Consider the following 14624-nt stretch of genomic DNA (forward strand, 5'->3'; position numbering starts at 1 on the left):
CTTCCTCCTCCCTGCCCCCCTCCCCTCCTGTGTTTGTCTATCGTGTGTGGGGGGGGAGGGGGAGAGGGTGGGAGAGTTAAAGGGGGCAGTAGGTTAGCTTGTATTTGCTGCATACTTCATCATTAATCTTGCTAGAAATAAACAGTAATAGTTTTTCAACTTACAACCCTGGTGACTGTAACTATTGGGCGCCAAAGACTGGGTATTTTTATAAGAATTATTGAATAATTCGCTTGTGTTGTGACTAGGACAAGTGGGGATGGAATTAAAAGCACACCTAGGGTGTTGTAACACTCTTGTTGGTCCTTTCTTCACCTGCTGCAGAGCCAGTTTTGCAGCTGTGTCTTTTAGGGCTTCGTCAATAGTGGTGCTACCACGATACACTTGGTGAAGGACATTAAAGTCCCCCACCCAGAGTACATTCTGTGCCCTAGCCATCCTCAGTGCTTTCTCTAAATAGGATTCAATATGGAGGAGCACTAATTCATGAGTTGAGTATGGATGGTGGTTCATAACTAGCAGGAGGTTTTGTTGCCCATGTTTGACCTGATGCCATGAGATTTCATGCGGCCCAGAGACAGTGTTGATTTTCCCAGACAACTTGTTCCAACTGTGCACCACAGTACCGCCACCTCTGGTGGGTTTGTCCTGTCCATGACACAAGACATAATCAGGGGTGGTGATAATAGGGTCTTAGACATTGTCTGTAAGGTATGTTTTTGTGATATTATTATGTAAGGCTTGACTAGTCCGTCGGATAGCTTGCACAATTTTGACACAAGCCCACAGATGTTTTACAGGAGAACTTTGCAGATTTGACAGGGCTGGATGTGCTGTTGTTCCGGCACCTAGATCGATGTGGGTGGTCCATGTGGCTTCATACCTGATGGACTTCATAGTGGTTTGATTAAGAATGGCCAATTCACAGTCTTTTTTCCCCATAGAATCCTACAGTGCAGAAGGAGGCCATTTGGCCCATCGAGTCTGTACCAGCCCTCCAAAAGGGCATCCTACCTAGGCCCAATCCCCCACCCTATCCCTGTAACCCCACCTAGGGGCAATTTAGCATAGCTAATCCACCAAACCTGCACATCTTTGGACTGTGGGAGGAAATCCAGACAGACCTGGGAAGAATGTGCAAACTCCACAGAGTCATCCGAGGTCGGAATTGAACTCGGGTCTTTGGCATGGGCGACAGCAGTGCTAACCACTGTGCCACCGTGCTGCCACTCCGACTCAACCATGCTTCTGTGGGTCTGGAGTCGTGATTAGGCCTGAGCAGATAAGGCAGCAGACTTCCTTCCTTTCCAAAAGGACATTGGTGAACCAGATGTGTTTTACAACAATCAACAATGGCTTTATGATTACTGGTGCTGGCTTTTAATTCCAAATGATTAATTATTAAAATTGAATTAACTGGTGTGGATTTTCATTAACTGGTGTGACATTACCACTATGCCACCACTTCCCTTTAGGATTCCTAAAACTTGAGTTTGCCAACTGCCCTAGTTTTAGTCCCATTGAAAGTATTTATAGTTAATGTTCTGGTAGTTTTGGCCTTATGCTTGGATTTGTTTTTTGTTGTAACTCGTGCTTTAGTGATTTGTGATGATGATAAATGCAGCAAGTCCTTCTTTAATGTAGGCGCACTTAATGTTTCACTTAACATCCTTAAGAAAATAGTGTCAGTATATCAGTTTACTTTGCCAGTGTCACTTTAATGTCATTTGCCACAGGTTTACTCTTCTGTGGCATACGTGACTTTCCTTGCAGTGCACCTGCCCTTGCCCCTTCTGCCTTTTACTCCCCTTCCCAGCCTTGCCTGCTCCCAACCGTACCCACTCTCGGTCTCTGTTCTTGGATGCGACATTGAAGGTTTATTTTTCAGCTTCTCCCGACGCCTGACTCGGTTTTGGCTTCACTACTGGCTCTTGTTTTGAGCTTGTGCTGAAGTCCTGAGCTCCATCTGGTGGCAGAGGTTTGTTGGTACAGGTAATTCTGAGACTTCAGCTACTACAGATACCAACCAATCCCTGCTGCTCGATGGAGCCTGGTCGGTATAAACGTCTTGTGTATAGAGGTTAGTACCGTACTTGTAAACAAATTAATTGCATTAGTTTAAGATTTGTATTTCCTTCACGATTGGTGATGTATTTTATTTTGTAAGTTATTTCAGGTAGGAATGCACAGTGCTGCACATGAAAGCAGGCCAGCAGCACGGTTTGATTCCCGTACCAGCATCCCCGGACTGGCGCTGGAATGTGGCGACTAGGGGCTTTTCACAGTAACTTCATTGAAGCCTACTCCTGACAATAAGCGATTTTTCATTTTCTTTTCATGAATGGCTCAGTATTTTAATTTCAACATTGGTTCTTCTGGGTGAGAAGGTTAACTGTGGCTTCAAGGTTGATTCCTATGGGGACCTATGATTCATTTAAACTTGTTTTCAGGCATGCAAATCGCAGCTTTAAGTGAGAACTTACTGTTTTAAGTGATTGTGATTCTTAATTATTTTAGATTATTTAGAATGCTCGCAAATCCTGATTTTGTACATTGGTGTTCAGGGGGAAAAAAATCTTGTGTACATAATTAAGTGGTGTGATGTTAAATGATAGCAGTATGTTTTGTTGAACGTGTGAGCCCATAATTCTGTTGCATTTTTTCTTCTACCATTGATGTAACTAGTGCCAACTTGCATGAACTATGAGGATCAGTTCTGAACCTGACCCTGTCAGTCACTTTTTTTTTAAGCTTACTAGCTTACAGTCCCAGAGCGAGAGGCACGGCACCACAAGCTGAGAGGCTTAGTGAAGAAAAACATTTTTTGTTGTTGTGCAGCTGGCTGACAGGAAAACAGCCAAGTAAACCGAGGAGGAGTGTTACAAAGGGCAATGCTCTGTTTTTAGCTGACTACAGTCACTTCCAGAGGAGCATCCTTGTGCTTAAAACACAAGAGTGGTTGAGAGGTTCTCAATTCAAGTGTATTTTGATAGTCCAGATCCTGTTTTGCTTGTGAATTTTAAACAATTTTTAAAACCATGTGAACTTTTAATTTTGCAGTTACTGAATTGTGCTGCTGCACATTGTGTCCTGTTTAAATAATAAACTACTGTCTGCTCCACGACAAGCTCAGTCCTGTCAGGCAAATTGTGTTGTCTCGAGGTTGCTGATTCTTTACAGAAATTGCATTTTAATATGATTTTTCACGTAGAGCTCAGTGCATTTCAGGCTGATGGGAAAACAAAAGTGGACAGCTGAGGCAAAGGTGAAAAACTTTGAGAAAAATATGATCAGTGAGGAGTATGAACGTTTTTGAATGCAGCAAGCATTGTGAGATAGTGGGAGTTTGAAACAATGGTTGTACCTGGAAAAAGAAACCAGGGAATGTAGAGGTGGTGTAGCCAGGAGGGATTCAGATACACTGGGACTGGTTCTGGGGAAGGTGGGACCTGTACAAACCAGATGGATTGCACCCAGGCAGAGCTGGGACCATTAAACAAGTGGGGGACTTTTGATAGTTCTGTGTGGCAGGGAGGTGGGATCCCAGGAGTAGGATCAGATAGGTCAAACTCCAGTCAGGAAAATGGAAGTAGAACTTTAGCTAGTATTACTGTACACTTGTAGGGCAGCACGGTAGCATTGTGGATAGCATAATTGCTTCACAGCTCCAGGGTCCCAGGTTCGATTCCGCCTTGGGTCACTGTCTGTGCGGAGTCTGCACATCCTCCGTGTGTGTGTGGGTTTCCTCCGGGTGTTCCGGTTTCCTCCCACAGTTCAAAGATGTGCAGGTTAGGTGGATTGGCCATGATAAATTGCCCTTAGTGTCCAAAATTGCCGTCAGTGTTGGGTGGGGTTACTAGGTTATGGGGATAGGGTGGAGGTGTTGACCTCGGGTTGGGTGCTCTTTCCAAGAGCCGGTGCAGATTCGATGGGCCGAGTGGCCTCCTTCTGCACTGTAAATTCTATGATATAGAACATAGAAAAATACGGCACAGAACAGGCCCTTCAGCCCACGATGTTGTGCCGACCTTTGTCCTAGATTAATCATAGATTATCATAGAATTTGCTGTGCAGAAGGAGGCTATTTGGCCCATCGAGTTTGCACCGGCTCTTGGAAAGAGCACCCTACCCAAGGTCAACACCTCCACCCTATCCCCATAACCCAGTAACCCCACCCAACATTAAGGGCAATTTTGGACACTTAAGAGCAATTTATCATGGCCAATCCACCCAACCTGCATATCTTTGAACTGTGGGAGGAAACCGGAGCACCCGGAGGAAACCCACGCGCACACGGGGAGGATGTGCAGACTCTGCACAGACAGTGACCCAAGCCGGAATCGAACCTGGGACCCTGGAGCTGTGAAGCAATCGTGCTATCCACAATGCTACCGTGCTTCCCTTTCTGTCCCGTTTCTGTCCCAGTACTTTGTGCTATCCACAATGCTACCGTGCTGCCCTTAAGAACAAATTAATCTACACTCCATTATTCTACTGTAATCCATGTACCTATCCAATAGCCGCTTGAAGGTCCCTAATGTTTCCGACTCAACTAGTTCCACAGGCAGTGCATTCCATGCCCCCACAACACTCTGGGTAAAGAACCTACCTCTGACATCCCCCCCCTCTCAATATCTTCCACCATTCACCTTAAATTTATGTCCCCTTGTAATGGTTTGTTCCATCCGTGGAAAAAGTCTCTGACTGTCTATCTATTCACCTGATCATCTTATAAACCTCTATCAAGTCGCCCCTCATCCTTCTCCGTTCTAATGTGAAAAGGCCTAGCACCCTCAACCTTTCCTCGTAAGACCTACTCTCCATTCCAGGCAACATCCTGGTAAATCTCCTTTGCACTTTTTCCAAAGCTTCCACATCCTTCCTTCCTAAAATGAGTCGACCAGTACTCCAAATGTGCCCTTACCAAGTGATGTAGAAGATGTAATGATAGACTTGGAAATACAGGAGAAGCAATATTTTAAGTGTCCAGCAAGGGAAAATGGTGGGGCTAAACTGTTTAAACTTCAATCAAGGAATATTACAAACAAGGTAGTAGAGTTAAGAGCACAGCTGGACACATGACAGCAGGATGTCATTGCTATAATGAAAACCTGGTTAAAGGAGGTGCAAAATTGGCAGTTCCATATCCCTGGTACAGAGTTTTCAGGCAAGGCAGAAGGGGAGATGAAAAGAAGGGGGAATAGCATTAATGGTTAAGGAATCAATTCCAGTGTGCGTGGAAATTATATACTAAACAGATCTACAAATGAGGCTTTATGGATTAAACTTAGAAATAAAAAGGGGGCAGCCATACTGCTGGGAATATACTATAGACCCCAAAATTGTGACAGGGAGATGAAGAGCAAATATGTAGGCAAATGTTTGCCTGTAAGAACAAGAGGACACTATCAACTGGAAATCAAACAATATAAGAGGAACTGAGGGAGAAAATTTCATGCTGTGTCCAGGAAAATATTTTCACCCAATTAGTGACGAATCCAACAAGAAGGGATGTAATTCCAGACCTTGCCTTGGGGAACGAAGAAGGGCCAGTGGGTGAAGTGACAGTTGGTGACCATATCAGGGATAGTGATCACAATTCAATTAGATTCAGTATTACCATGGAAAAGGACAGAGATAAAGGCAGAGTGAAATGTTTGAACTGGGGCAAGGCAAATTTTGTAGAAACGAGAAGGGATATTGCTAGAGGATAAATCTGTGGAAAACCAGTGGGAAGCATTAAAAGGAAAGATCTTAAATGTACTAAGTCGACATGTTCCCTCCAAAAGTAGAGTGGTACTGCAAAATCGAGAGCCCCATGGTTGTCTAGAGGAATACAGCAGAAGATTAAACAGAAAAAGAAAGTGCATGATAGACGTCAAGAACTATGCACTGCAGGTAGCCTAGAGGAGTAAAGGAAGTGAAGGGCCAAAGTCAATAAGGAAATCAAAGGGAGGCCATGAAAAAAGGCAATTGAGTAAAGAATATAAATTGAGTACGCAATAATTTTTTCCAATTAAGGGGCAATTTAGGTGGCCAATCCACTTACCCAAGACATCTTTGGGTTGTGGGGTTGTGACTAATGCAGACACTTAGTGTGCAAACTCCAGACAGACAGTGACCCGATGCTGGGATCAAACTCATGTTCTCGGGCAGCAGTGCTAACCACTGCACCATTGTGCTGCCTCGATTAGCAATAAAATGAAAGAAAACCCAAATATATTTTACCAATATATTAATGGTAAAAGGTTAGTTCAGGAAAAAGTGGGATCTTTCAGAGATGACCAGAGGAACGTGTGTGTAGATGCAGAGGCTGTGGGACGGGTTTTAAATGAATATTTTGTCTCTGTGTTTACAAAGGAAATGCATGTTGTAGATGTGGTAGTCCTGGAGGAACACAGACTGGATGGGATAATCATACAGAGAGAAGAAATACTTGAAGGATTGACATCCTTGAAAGTTAATAAGCCACGAGGACCAGATGAATTGTTTCCGAGGCTACTGAAGGTGGTCAGGAAGGAGATGCCAGATGTTCCGAGAATGATTTTCCAATCCTCACTAGGTACTGGAGGACTGGAGAAATACACATGTTGTACCATTGTTTAAAAAGAGATTGAAGGTAATGACAAACCGTTATCGGCCACTAAGTCTTACAGCAGTAGTTAGCAAATTAGTAGAATCAATCCTGAGATTAACTGCCATATAAAAAGGCATGGACTATGCACAAGTGGCAATAGACAGCATGGATTTGTTAAAGGAAGGTCTTGCCTCAGAAATTTGATCGAAATCTTTGAGGAAGTGATAACAAAAATAGTGCAGTAGATGTGGTGTACATGGACGTTAGCAAGGCGTTTAACAAAGTCCCACATGGCAGATGGTCAAGCAAATGAAAGCCCGTGGGACACAGGGCAATGTGGCAAACTAGATTAAAAAGTTGGCTTCATAATAGGAAGGCTTAGTAAAAGGACACAAAGTGTAATGGTCAATGGATGCTCTTGCAATTAGAGAGTTGTTTCAAGTGGTGTTTCACAGGGCTCGGTGTTGGGACCCTTACTGTTTGATTAACTATTTGAGCATGATTGGGAATTTGCAGATGGCACAAAGATTGGCTCAGTGGTGGACTCAAAACAATATCGATGGATTGGTGGAGTGGGCAATAAAGTGGCAGATAGAATTTAACACCGAGAAGTGTGAGGTCATGCATTTAGGGAGGTCAAACAGTTATAGGGAGTACACAATAAATAGGAATATACTAAGAGGGGTAGATGAAGCGAGAGATCTTGGATTCTCCCATTCAATCATGGCTTGAAATATCAGCAACGATTGAATGATGGGCCGAGTGGCCTAACTCTGCTCCTATGTCTTGTGGTCTTATGTTGTACAGGTACACAGGTCTCTACAGGCAGCAGTTCAAGTAGACCAGGTTGTTAAGAAAGCACATGGAATGCTCTCCTTCATTGGTAGAGGTATAGAATATAAAATTAAGGATGTAATTTTAGAATTGTGTAAAACACTGAGGCTACAACTGGAATATTGTGTGCAATCTGGTTGCCACATTACAGGAAGGGCATTATTGCTCTGGAGAGAGTGCAGAGGCGGTTTACGAAAATGTTGCCAGGGCTGGAAAAGTGTGGCTACGTGGAGAGATTGGATAGGTTGGGGTTATTTTTCTTGGAACAAAGAAGGCTGAGGTGTACAAAATTGAGGGGAAGAGATGAAAGTGGGCAGGATAAAATTGTTTCCCTTGGTGGAGAATTATAGAGCCAGGGACATAGATTCAAGATAAGTGGCAGAAGGTGTTGAGGGGACTCGAGGAAAAACGTTTTTACGCAGAGGTTAGTGGGAGTCTGGAATTCACTGCCTGAGTTGGTGGTGGAGACAGAGACCCAAAACTCTTTATCTGTATATGCACCTTAAGCTACATGGCTATGGACTGGGTGCAGGAAGCTGCGATTATTTATGATTCTATGATTCTAATGAGAAAAATCTAATGCTGTTAGATGTGTTTGGCAGCAGATCCCAAAAGTCAGGTTGGGGAGCTCATAGATAAATGTGAAGATGTATACCTCAAACAATGTGACTGTAAAACATTCCAAAATAGTTGCAATGGAGAGTGCAACATAACTCTCCCAATCAAAAGTGTAATTTGTGACCAGGTGGCTTTTAAAGAAGCATTGAGGCTCAGAGGCTTAAGGACGTCAACTCAGAAGGGCCTGATTTTTGTGGGGGAGGTGGGAAGGTCAAGTCTGGAAACTCCCTGACCCACAGACATGTCTCTTCCTTAAAAAGGCCCTGCGCGCCATGTATTCATTCTGAGGGGGGCAGGTACAGGATCGAAGGCAGGTACAGAAGCAAGCTGGAATGCCCATTTCCATTTACTGGGACATTGGTCCATTTTAATAATGGATGTCAGTCCCTGAAAACCTTCATCCTTTTCTTTCCATGCCACCCTCCTCTTCCCCCCCCACCCCCCAAAAAAATTCCTATGTCCTCTGGTATTCTCAAAAGCTCCCACCCAGATATCCTCCATAGCCACTCACTCAGTATCTACTATCGGCAGACCTCGGGAGCCATGTGATGAAAAAAATAAATTCTACCAATATAATGGAGCTCTTCGTCAAACATACTGTCACTGTCTGTGTGGAGTCTGCACGTCCTCCTCCTGTGTGCGTGGGTTTCCTCCGGGTGCTCCGGTTTCCTCCCACAGTCCAAAGATGTGCGGGTTAGGTGGATTGGCCATGCTAAATTGCCCGTAGTGTCCTAAAAAGTAAGGTTAAGGGGGGGGTTGTTGGGTTACGGGTATAGGGTGGATACGTGGGTTTGAGTAGGGTGATCATGGCTCGGCACAACATCGAGGGCCGAAGGGCCTGTTCTGTGCTGTACTGTTCTATTCTATTCTATACTTGGTTCTAAAAAATATCTAATACGTGAAACTATTTTTTAAAAAAGTGTAAATCACCTAATTGTTAGCACCCTAGGGTGCATGTTGCAAAAGTGGCATGCAAGATGACTGTCCACTCTGAGCAGCTGTAGCTGTAAATTCTTGTCTCTCTGATTGTACCCAGAGAATCACCATCAATAGGTCCTCTGATTAATCTGTTATTCTTGGACCCCTCTTAGTTCTCATCTTCATGCTGTTCCTAGGTGACATCATTTGAGGACACAATCCCTTTCCTCATGTACTCTGGCAACATCCAGCTTTACTCCCCCCTTCGTTTCTCTGTGACCGCTCCACTTTCTCAAAGAATGTACCTAGGAATACATTCTTGTTGGTTCTTCGTCAAGTGATGTGCAGTGACATCAGAGGAGTGTTTGTGTGAGCTTTGAGCAACCATCTTGATTATATGAGGAACGCCCTTAATAAACCTCCCATTATATTTTCAAGAATCCAGAGTGTGAGCACCTCCATACTTTTCTCTTTGCGGCAACAAGGAAATATAACCAAGAGAAGAATGGCGATGAGGCAGAAAATTGCCGGAAAAAGATTTTCATCGACTAATTGTGGGATGGCATTGGGATCAGCGGAAGATTCTCAGGAGTGAACTCATGCATGCACAGACTTTAGGTGAAGCATTGCCGCCAATGTGAAGGTTCAACAAATCTTTTTGACAGCATCTGTGAGTAAGAAGACCAACAGTCAGAAGATTTGCTTGCGTTGAGGTGAATGAGGTCTGGGGTGCAGGGACCGTGCATGTGGTGAAGCGACATGGGCTGCGTGGAACGGAGATTTTGAAGTCTACCGTTCTGCAAGGACTACTACTTGGGCGAAATGCCAAAATACTCGGACAAAGAAGGGAATGATTTCCTAGTTGCTTGTTCAAGAGCCTGTTTGTGCTAGACTTTCCAACACAGTTGGCAAGGAGGAAGTGTAGACCAGAGGAGCCAGGATCCAGAAATTCTGGGAAAAATGGGCATCATTGACATGTTTGATGAGGATTACGAAACATGGAATTCATATGAAGAAAGATTCCAATTATTTTTGATAGCTAATCATGCCAGTTGCAACATTTCTTAGCCCAGGTGGCCGTGAAATGTTGATGTTGCTACAGAATCTTGTTCACACAGAAAAACCAGGAGACATGTCCTTCAGCGAATTAATGAAAATCTTAAGAGGGGCATTTTTCTCCTAAACAGTTATCAATTTCAGAAAGATTCCGATTTCACCACCGTAGTCGGGAAGAAGGTGAAACCATTTTAGCGTCTTTGAGAAGTTTAGCTAGATATTGTGAATTTGGTAGAACACTTGATATTCTTGAAGGTGGGCTGGTTTGTGGGTTATGCAGTAAAGTTGCTTACTGCAAGTGACTTAATTCTGAATACTACTGTGGAGGTTACCTATGGGAGAAGCTTCGAAGATAGGGGCTGGAGTGAATATCCACAAAATGGATCAAGGAACCAGGATGCAAAGGTGCAATCATGTCATCATTGTACACGGGGAATGCTGGAGTAAATTGTATCGATTCAGAAACTGTGGCAAGAAGGGTCACATTGCTAAAGCGTGTTGGTCTTGCAGAACATCCTCAAACCAATAAAGTGCAAGAAGAACAATAGAAGTAAACCATCCTAGTCGTGTCCACAACTTGAAGCTCATGATTAAGACTGTGAAACCGAGCTACAACAAAACCTAAAGCAATGCAGGGTTATCAACAACGCTTTTGGGCATATCGAAAACTTGAAGGACACAACATTTTAATAGAATTGGGTATGGGTGCCGCATTATCACGAATAACTAACCTTTGGACACCATGGGCAATATAACATGGCCAATCCACCCAACCCGCACATCTTTGGACTGTGGGAGGGAACCGTAGAACCCGGAGGAAACACTCGCAGGCATGGGGAGAACATACAAACACTGCATGTTGAGAGCGTACAAACTCCACACAGTCACCCAAGGCAAGATAGATATCATGAGAGGTTTATTTTGTAATCTCTTCGTGAGAGCTAAAATTGCTAAGCTAATCGCAACAGATTACTTAGTGTTTTTTAACTTCCAGCTTTACCTCTAGAATGGCTAACTACAGGAACACATTGGCAGCTCTAAAAGGTAGTATGACTATCAATTTTCTTTTGGCATTGCTTTCACAAACACGTGGAGGAATACTGATCAATTATAATTTTTTTAAGATTATATAACTCTTGGCACAGCTTACATACAAGTTACAGAATCTACAATATAAAAATAATGTCATGTAGAATATTGAAAAGCATTTCATCCTTGCAGTTGCAAAGTTGCAATGCATTGTTCATTGAAATACAAGCTTGGTTGCAATTCACTTTCCATAGTTACAGTGGGCCGAATCTTCCCATTTTTCGGCAGACTGGCAGAACAGGTGGGAAAAACGGCATGGAAGCCACCCATGACCGCCTGATAGCTGGACAAAAAAGTAATGGGCAGGTCCCATGGTGTAATGCTGGTGTAATGTAAAGACCTGTGGGTCGGGAATCGGCCTGTTCAGTCAGATGCAGGCACGTGGCTGAATCTCGCATTCCTGAGCTGATGTCATCCTCAAACCAAGGGACAGCTGACGATGGGACTTTGTCCAAAAAGCACTTCCTGAAATTCGGTCCTCTTGTCTCTGCCAAGTCAGAAATGGAGGAAAAGCTTCCAGGAATTACCTCTAGTTTTGTGGCTGAGAACCAGCTGAAAGCCAGCATTGACAGCATGTGACAATCCGGGCACCCCAGCCACTCTCCCCTCCAAACACCATCTGCCCCACTTGTAACAGAGACTCTAGGTTATACTCTGGACTCTTCAGTCACAGAGGGCTTTGTTTTTTTAATTTATATTATTCCAAACTTGTATTTAAGATTACAAAACATAAACAATTTGGGGAGAAAACTCCCTAATACACAACTATACAGTTTGTACAAATTTTTCCCTTTTTCACCCCTCCTCCTCCTCCTTCCCAGGGCAACGAACAGCTCCTCAAACACAGCCACGAACATCCCCCACCTTGCCTCGAAGCTCTCCGCTGAACCCCTTAATTCATATTTGTCTTTTCCAGCTGAAAAAAGTCTCATAATTCCTCCAGTCAGGTCACCACCCCCGGTGGTGTTGCTGACCACCACTCCCGACAGGAATTTCCACCGGGCAATCAGAGAGGCGACGGTCACAACATCGACCTTCCTGCCCTTCATCAGCTCCGGCCTCTCCGATATCCCAAATATTGCCACCAAAGGATCCGGCTCAACCCCCTCCCCCACTATCTTTGTTAACGCCACGAACCCTCCCACCCAGAATCACTTCAACTTTTCACAGACACCACCGAAAACATGTGCGTGATTCACTGGTCCCCACCCACACTTCTTGCACTTGTCTGCCACCCCCTGGAAGAACCCACTCATTTTTGCCCGGGTCATATGTATCCTGTGTACCACCTTGAACTGTATCAGGCTCATCCTTGCGCACAAGGAGGTCGCATTTACCCTTTATAGTGCCTCACTCCATTCTCCCCAGCTTATCTCCCCTCCCAGCACCCCCTCCCACTTCCCCTTAATCTGCACCACCTGCAAACCCAGTCACCCATATATGTCTCCAATCCTGCCTTCCCCTTCCACATCTGAAAGCAGCAATTGCTCCAACAGGGTGTGACCTGGCAACCTGTGGAACTCCTTCCAAAGCTTCCGCGCAAAGTCCCTTACCTGCAGGTGCCTAAACTCACTTCCTCTCGGGAGCTCTACCCTCTCCTTCAGTTCCTCCATACTGACAAACCCCTCTTCCAAGTATAGATCTGTCGCCTTAACCAGCCCCACTTCTCTCTAATTCCTATACGTGCCATCTAACCCCCCCCCCCCCGGCCAGCTCGAAACTGTAGTTTTCACACAGCAGCACCAGCACCGACATCCCTTCGATCTTGAAATGCCTCCTCAGCTGGCTCCAGACCTTTTTCTGTGGACTGCACCACCGGGCTCTCTGCGTATTTCCTTTGCACCATTGGCAATGTCGCCGTCACCACAGCCCTCCAACTGGACACCCTACATGATTCTTCTTCCATCCCAACCCATTCTGCTCTCCCTCCTTCCTACCACCACCTCACCTTTTCCATGTTAGCTGCCCAGCAATAATATAGTAGGTTAGGCAATGCCAACCCTCCCTTCTGTCTCTGTAACAGGGTCCTCTTAACCCTTGGAACCTCCCCTGCCCATACAAGGGCTGAGACAATCATATTCAGTTTTCAAAAGAAGGCGTTTGGTACAAAGATTGGAAGTGCCTGAAATATGAACAGGAACCTCGGCAGAATGTTCATCTTCACTACTTGGACCTTCCCTGCCAGAGTCAAGTGCTACGTGTCACATCTCTTCAGATTCTCCCTAACTTCTTCCTCCAGCTTTGTTAGATTCCATTTATGTAGCATCACCCATTCCCTCGCTACCTCAATCCCCAGGCATCTAAACCTGTCCATGGTCACCTTGAATGGCAACCCTCTCTAGGTTGGTTCGCCAACCCAAGTCGTTCACTGGGAACACCACTTTTCCCAACATTTAGCTTGTATCCAGTGAACGTCCCCAACTAGCCCATGATGCTGCGTGTCCGAAACATGTGTCGTCCGCGTATAAAGACACCCGATGCTCCCTTCATCCCCTCGTAATCCCTCACCAACCTGTCAACCCCCTAAGCTATTGCCAGAGGCTCTATCACTAGCGCAAACAACAACAACAGCAGGTACCCCAGCCTTGTTCCCTTGGGTAGTTCAAAGTTTTGTGAGCTCATGTCATTGGTCTGCACACTTGCCATAGGTGCATGTATGACATGCCACAAACTACAGCCCAAACCTGAACCGCCCCTGAACCTCAAAAAGTATTGCCACTCCACCCGGTCAAATGCCTTCCATGCATCCATGGACACCACTACCTCCGGTACCTGGGCTCTCGACAGGGTCTTGATCACGTTTAACAGCCTCCTTATATTACTAGAAATCTGCATGCCCTTTATGAAGTTTGTTTGGCCCTCCGCAACCATCCCCAGGACACAACCTTCCATCCTTCCCAGCGCCAACTTAGGCAGCACTTTCACATCCATGTTTAACAGAGATATGGGTCTATACGACCCACTTTCCAACGGGTGTTACCCCTTCTTTGGTATGAATGTGATCATTGCCTGTGTCATCATCTCTGGCTGCTTTCCCTTCTCCAATGCCTCATTAAACTCCCCCAACTCGGGTCCGCCCTCTACATCTCCTTATAATAATCCCTAAATGCCTCGTTTTACTACCACGGCTCCGACACCACATCCCCTGCCCCAGTCCGTGTCTTCAAAATTTCCCTGGTCGCAGCCTGCCTTCGTAGATGATGTGCTAACATTCGACTCGCCTTCTCCCTGTATTCCTACTTCAACCTCCTTGCCCTATGCAGTGTCCTACCACCCTCCCCGTCGTCAACCTAACAAATTACCTCTGCAATTTTTTCCTCTTTGCCAAACCCGGTGGGCACCCTCGAGTACTCCCTATCTATCTCAACTGTCTTGTTCATTGACCGCTCATACTCCTTCCTCCTTTCCCTATCCGCATGTGCCTTGAACGAGATGGCATCCACCCGGACCATCACTTTTAGTGCTTCTCAAAATGTGGCCGCCGACACTTCCCGGTTTGGTTCAATACAACATGATCTTTAATCACAGCCCA

General features: G+C 45.1%; 1 protein-coding gene across 3 annotated transcripts in view; it reads left to right on the forward strand.

Annotated features, from left to right (window-relative positions):
* The window catches only part of macc1 (MET transcriptional regulator MACC1), a 76615-nt gene that overhangs the window by 26024 nt on the left and 35967 nt on the right, over positions 1–14624 (forward strand). Inside the window, exon 1 of one of the 3 annotated variants that reach the window (XM_038797454.1) lies at positions 2005–2080. The exons of the other annotated variants lie outside the window; for them this stretch is intronic. The gene's annotated coding sequence lies outside the window, so the exon portion shown is untranslated. Of the gene's footprint in view, positions 1–2004; positions 2081–14624 lie in introns of those variants that run through there. 3 annotated transcript variants of the gene reach the window in all.

Source organism: Scyliorhinus canicula, chromosome 5 (genome assembly GCF_902713615.1).
Source record: "Scyliorhinus canicula chromosome 5, sScyCan1.1, whole genome shotgun sequence".
In the NCBI taxonomy this organism is placed as follows: Eukaryota; Metazoa; Chordata; class Chondrichthyes; order Carcharhiniformes; family Scyliorhinidae; genus Scyliorhinus; species Scyliorhinus canicula.